The sequence below is a fragment of the Carlito syrichta genome, unplaced genomic scaffold, assembly GCF_000164805.1.
Source record: "Carlito syrichta isolate Samal-C Ts95f unplaced genomic scaffold, Tarsius_syrichta-2.0.1 Scaffold314765, whole genome shotgun sequence".
NCBI lineage: Eukaryota > Metazoa > Chordata > Mammalia > Primates > Tarsiidae > Carlito > Carlito syrichta.
In genome coordinates, this window is record NW_007258861.1 from 79472 (window position 1) to 86438 (window position 6967).

The 6967-nt window shown below is 40.5% G+C and overlaps 1 pseudogene; it reads left to right on the forward strand.

Annotated features, from left to right (window-relative positions):
* The window catches only part of LOC103274399, a 4251-nt pseudogene extending 2441 nt beyond the window's left edge, over positions 1-1810 (forward strand).
* The last annotated feature ends 5157 nt before the right edge of the window (positions 1811-6967 follow it).

The window sequence follows — 6967 nt, forward strand, 5'->3', positions numbered from 1 at the left end:
TTTATTTGAGTTGGAGTCTCACTCTGTCACCCAGACTGGAGTGCAGTGGCCGCTTCCGGCCACCGCAGCCTCGACCTGCTGGACTCTGGAGATCCTTCCTCCTCAGCCTTCCGAGTAGCCGGAATTACAGGCATGCGCTACCACGCCCGGCTAATTTTTGATTTATTGTAGAGATGAGGTCTCGCTGCCCCAGGCGGGTCTCGAACCCGCGGGCTCAGGCAATCCACTCACCTCAGCCTCCCAAAGGCGTGGGATTACAGGCTGAGCCACCGAGCCCGGCTGAGTCAGTGCATTTTTAATCAAATTTCAGCAGGCATTTTCAAACGGATTCTAAAATTTTTGTAGAAAGATTAAAGGAACTAGAAAAGCCAAAATAATTTTAATATAGAATGAAAAAGTTGAAAAACTCACATTGTGTGTTTTAAGACTTATTCTACAGCTATAATCAAGACATTATGATATTGGAGAAAGAAAAGAATATATAAATCAATGAAGCAGAATAGACAGCTCTGTTTTGAAGAACAGAAATAGACCCACATATCTATTATGATCAATTGATTTTCATCAAAGATGCAAAAAATGACTGAATTGAGAAAAAATATATATATATATATTTTTTTTTTTAGTTGGAGTCTCACTCTGCCACCCAGGCTGGAGTGCAATGGCATGCTCACGGCCACTGCAGCTTCGACTTTCTGGGCTCAGGTGATCCTTCCTCTTCAACCTTCCAAGTGGCTAGAACTACAGGTGCGCGCCACCACGCCAGGCTAATTTTTTAAATTTATTGTAGAGACGAGGTCTTACCAAGTGCCCCAGGCTGGTCTCAAACCCCTGAACTCAAGCAATCCTCTTGCCTCAGCCTTCCAAAGTGCTGGGATTACAGGCTTGAGCCACCCCGCCCGGCCTAATATTCTTTTTAATAAATAGTGCTGGAACAATTAGATATCCACAATCCCTACCATATGCAAAAAACTAAGTCAAAATGGATTGTACAACTAAATGTAAATTGTAAATTATACAATTTCTAGAGAAAAACGTGGGAGAAAATTGATATGACTTTGGGCCTGCCTAAGATTTCCTAGATATTACCCCCAAAGCCCGTCACCTCCTGGAGCGGGCAGCTTCCAGGGGGGGCAAGGTGACCGATCTGACGCACTGTGACCCCGGTGCGCTGGCCACTCCTGGCTAAGGCACAGCCCTAGGGGTGATCGGCGCCCTGCACGGCCTGGGCCCCCTGGAGCTCGCCTTCTGCACCGACCCTCGGCCCTGGCACCAGGGCGCCCGGCTGGAACAACTTCCAGCTGGTGTAGAGCGCATCCCCGACCCTCTCATTGTCTATAGCTCGGTGGCCGCCGCCATGGCCCCCAGGGGCGTGTCAGCCGTGGTGGTGGTGGGAGCCGACCGCGTGGTTGCCAAGGGCGACACAGTCCACAAGGTGGGCACCTGTCGGCTGGCCATCGCTGCCAAGCACCACGGCATCCCCTTCGACGTGTCCGTCCCCAGCATGTCTTGTGACCTCTACCTGGAGAGGGCCAGGAGATTGGCGTGGAGAAGCGCCCCAGCCAGGAGCTGACCGACGTCTAGGGGGTCAGGATTGCCGCGCCCGGGATTGGGGTTTGGAATCCCACCTTCCACGTCAACCCCACGACCTCATCACTGGTGGCATCACCATAGAGCGGGAGGTCTTTGCCCCCGAGGAACTCCGGGCACCATGACTGCTGCTGTCTCCTCAGGGGAAGGGACCCTAGATACACCCCAGATTCAATCAACTCAGTTCTCCCTACCCGCCTTCATTCCCCAGGTTTTGTAATAAATTTCTTGACTGGCCTACCCAATAGCTGGACTTCCTCCCCCCCCACCACCACCCCGCCCCCGCCCCCATCATCCTGAAGCAGGGAGCTCAGACAGGGCCTTACATGGCTGATAAGCCCAGCAGGTGGAGCAATTCTGTCCAGGTTCAAAGCCCAGCTCCTCCACTGTTTCTGCTGCGTAACCTGAGCAAGTCACTTCCCCTCTCTGTGCCTTCGTTTCCTCTTAAAGTCAGGTTTGGAACTAGGGTAACACCTCGGGTGCAGAATTTTTTAAAAGACACCCAAAAGCTAGTCACCAAGATACATCATATTTTAATGCAATATTTTTTTAAAAATCAAAATGAATGCAATAAAAATCCATGGTTCACAAAACATCACGATTTTAAATCAAATATGAAACTCTGTTTACACGACCTGAACCTTCTTGCCTCACACCTGATGCCTTTATTTACAAAATCAGGCTGCTGGCCTGCAGGCTGTACTTGGATGATTTAATTTCTTTTAATGTTAAAATATTTTTAAGTCTTAAAAGTATTGTTTCTTGACCGGACTCGGTGGCTCAGTCTGTGAAAAATTAAAATCTTTAAAAATAAAAAAAAAATAGTATATAGCCAATCCGGTTGTTATGGAAAACAGTATGAAGATTCCTCAAAAAATTAAAAATAGAATTAACATGTGATTCAGCAACCCCACTACTGGATATATATCCAAAGATAATGAAATAAGTCTGTTGAAGAGATAGCTGCACTCCTATGTTAATTGCAGCATTGTTCATGATAGCCAAGAGTTGGAATCAACTTATGGGTCCACAAATGGGTGAATGCGTGAAGGAAATATTGTCTAAACACACAATGGAAAACTATTCAGTCTTTACAGAGAAGAAAAGCCTGTCATTTGCAACAACATGAATAAACCTGAAGGACATTATGCTAAGTGAAAAAAGCCTGGTACAGAAAGACAAATACTGGATGATCTCGTTTATTTGTAGACTCTAAAACAATTAAACTCATAAAAGCAGAGAGTAGAAAGGTGATTACCAGGAGTGAGGATGGGTGGACTAGGGAGATGATGGTTAAAAGGTACAAAGTTTCAGTTAGACAGGAGAAATAAGTTTTGGAGCTCTATTGTGCATCAGATGACTATAATTGATATTGTGCAATATACTTGAAAATCGCTAAAAGAGTAGATTTTATATATCTTCATGAGAAAAATTAAGAAATGGCTGAGGTGATGGATATGTGATTTAACTTGATTTAATTCTTTCACTACGTATAAATATATCAAAACTTAATATTGTATGCCATAAATATATACAATTTGTCAATTTAAATAAATAAATGAAGATAGCTAACTCCCAATAAACAAATAGATACTTATGGAATGAATGAATGATTCTCCTTTATTCATATCTTTCCTTCAAATCCTACTCTTCAACCTATCCTAGATGTCTCTCCCTCCAGTTTTTTCTTTGCCTGGTTGAGTAACTTTTTCTCTCTTAATTGGCCATAGAGTTGAGATCAATCATCCACCGTTTCTTGCAGTTATTTTTTAAAGATCAAAGCTCAATAGTCTCAGTTTAAAAAATGAGTGAATCAAAAGCTTTTATTTATTTTTAGCTCCATTCCCAGGCACATACATTAATCGCTTGCTTTTTGTTGAATGTGTGGCCCACTATTATTTTCTATTGGGATGTGGCCCTCCATAGAATAAAAATCCTACATCTTTATGCTACATAATGCCATATTAGAATGTTTTAAAAAATATTTTAAGAGGAAAAGGCCCTGCATCGAATGTCTCACTCCTATAGGAAGGATAGTAGGTTTCTGTGGAAAATGGAATGGATTTATGAATTGAGGAGTACAATTGACCATGTCAACACACATATGTGCAATTGAGTTCCAAAATAAGTGTATGTGCCATTAATATATTCATATGCAGGGTTTTGTATTACGTTGTCATGAGTTCAAATATTGGATCAATTCCTTACCAACTGTAAAATTTAGGGCAATTAATTCAGTTTCTCTGAATTTCAGTTTCTTCCTCTGTAAGGGGGATTTTGGGAAATTTAGTGAATTAACACACACAAAACACATAGCACAGTACTTAGCACATAGTAGGAGCTCTGTAAGGTTGAGATCCCATCCTTTAAACATGCTTCAGGCCAAATAGAGTCTATGAAGTAATGGAAGAGGATTAATAAATATATTTATATTTAGGCAATTTTTCTTCTGTGGAGTGGGTGTTCATTCTACCGTGGGTGTTCACTCTGTTCTTACACTCCACTGCTATCCTGAGTGTATTCATCATGTACTAACAGAAGATATTTTGATCAACCTTGGGAAATCAGAGGACTTGGCCATTGGGATGGAGTTTAATAAACCTTATCTTTGGAGTATTTATAGTTTGTGTTCTAGGCAGCTCCAGAGAATAATTAACTACAAAGCTGTGAAATTTGGGTGATGCATCCCTTTCTCTTTCAAAAAGGCCCTCAGGGGCACATGTAATGAAACATCTCCAAGGAGAGAGGATAAAATGTCTCTCTCAAATTCACCCTCAACCTCAGCTTTGAAACACCCTTCGAAAATGACCCCAAACGCAGGTGTCAGTGAATGCCAGAAAATCTTCATAAAGAGTACAGCCTCCCTTCTCTTTTTCCTCCATTATTCTGTCCACAAGCACATGTTCTATGTAGGAAGTGGATATTTTGAGTTTGAATGGGGGAAAACATGGCTTTGGGATCTCTCCTAACTCATTAGCACTTTGGGTATCGGAAGCAGCCTCTAAAGCCTGATTAAACTCCTTCCAAAGCAGGATATCAGCTAAAGGGCAGATAGAACGGGAGTGAGAAAGTAAGTGCAATCATTCATCTTTTACTCTTTGCCTTCACACCCACAATAATCTCACTTTATAGAGCTCCCTAGAGCTACAAACCTATGCATATAGACGGCCAAGAAGTTCTTTGACTTTTTGTTTTTCTTCCTGTGCCTCTTATATCTGTTTTTCCTCAAATTCAACCTAATCTCTTTTTTGTGCTTTTAGAAAAATAGACTTTATTTTTTAGAGCAGTTTTAGGCTCACAGCAATACTGAGCAGAAGGTAGAGAGATTTCCCGTATGGTCCCTGCCTCCCCGCCCCCCACATAGGCACAGCCTCTCCGGTTATAAACAACCCCCATCAGAGTGGCAAACTTGTTGCAATTGGTGAGTCCACATTGGCACATCATTGTCACACCAAATTCATCGTTTTCATCAGGGTTCACACTTACCGTTGTACATTCTGTGGATTTGGACAAATGCATAATGACATATATCGATCATTATACTACAGTACAGAATAGTTTCACTGTTTCAAAAACCCTCTGTGCTCTGTCTATTCACTCTTCTGTTCTTCCCTCCCCTAACCTCTGGCAATTACTGATCTTTTTTTACTGTCTCCATAGTTTTTGCCTTTTCCAGAATGTCATATATTTGGTATGATATAGCAGGTAGCCTTTTCAGATTGATTTATTTCACCTAGTAATAAGCATTTAAGCTTTTTCCATGTCTTTTCATGACTTGATAGTTTGATCATTCATTTCCTTTTAGTCTTATACTTTTCAAAATGTCTACTTTTTTGTTTTTACATGTTCCCGACTGCCATTTATGTTCTTCAGTAGAATACGGCAAAATTGAAGTTACAGGTTATTTTTGCAAAAATGTTTAAAACTTATGCTATTCTTGTTTTTAATTTTCAAGGTTTCTTTAATTCAATTCAAAACTGAAATTTAAGAAAACATACAAAAATTCAGGATTTTCATCAAATTTTGTTAACTGTATCAGATAATTTTATGCTTTTGATTTATCAGTTAAATAGTTTAATCGTTGCAGTGTTTCATCAATTGACGTACTACAAACTGGTCTCTTATTCTATATTATGTCTTAAATTGGCTATATTACTAAAATGAAGCTTTAAAAACACACGATCTCTTTCATTGATAATCACTTGACTATTAGCTATTAGTAGCATTTTTAAATCTTCAGAAAATATGATGAATTAAATTATTAGCATTATAAATGTGTTAACTGTCCATTAAGGATTCTGTGAAAAGTAAACTCAGCATGCTATTGGGTTAAGGTCACACAAATGTGAAAAGTCTTTTCAAAAGCCAAATTCACTCCAAAGAGAGAAGTGTGTTCATTGTGATCATCTGAGAGAGGCTGCAAAGTGAGATATTTAGGAACCCGATTCTGGAATCTCAGCTCAATCGTTGTTCTGCCCTACTGCTTCTTTGATGGTTTTTCTGACATATGTTTGAGCCCTTACAACTAGCAAGAGAATTGAGAGGCAATGAAATTTCTGAAGGAATTTCTACGCCCTTGAACACAGTTCCAATTATCAGTAAGTAGTCTGGAAATTAATTTAGAAGAACTGTAATCTGGACAGACTCTATATAGCAGATTTTCCAAACACTGCAGAGCCCTCTGATCTCTAAAACCTTCCTGTCTTTTCTGACTGCTGCCTTGAATTCACCATCTAAATTGTAATTCTTGGATCAACTCTTGCCTTGCTGGTCCCTTTTGTCTGATTAATGTGAATTGAGACTTGTAGATGTGTGAAAGGATGATAGGAATTCTTACGGATGTGGATTCGATGGAAAATCAAGGTCCCAATCTGAAAGATGCTGAGAACTCAAAGAATTTGTTTGAGGATACTCTGTCACTTAAGTTTTAAATGATAATAATAGCAACGAACACCTACAAAGCACTTACTATGGGCCAAGTATGCTCTAAAGAAGATAGATGAGAGATTAGATAGATAGATAGATAGATAGATGTTATTATCTTCTCTAATGTTACAAAGGGACAGAGAGTCACCTGCTCACTACCACACATCTACTAAGTGAGGCTGGGGGTTGAATCCAGGGAGTTTAGATCCAAAGCCCACACTCTTAATAATTGCATATCTTAGAGACTGAGACAAATTTAAAATTGAAACTACATTCATATATTCAGATCTAATATTTGACAATTAGGAACATTTCTACACACACATGACCTAATCCTTTGCATTAAAAGTATTCTAGCCGGGTTCGGTGGCTCAGCCTGTAATCCCACGCTTTGGGAGGCGGAGGTGAGTGGATTGCCTGAACCCGCGGGTTCGAGACCTGCCTGGGCAAC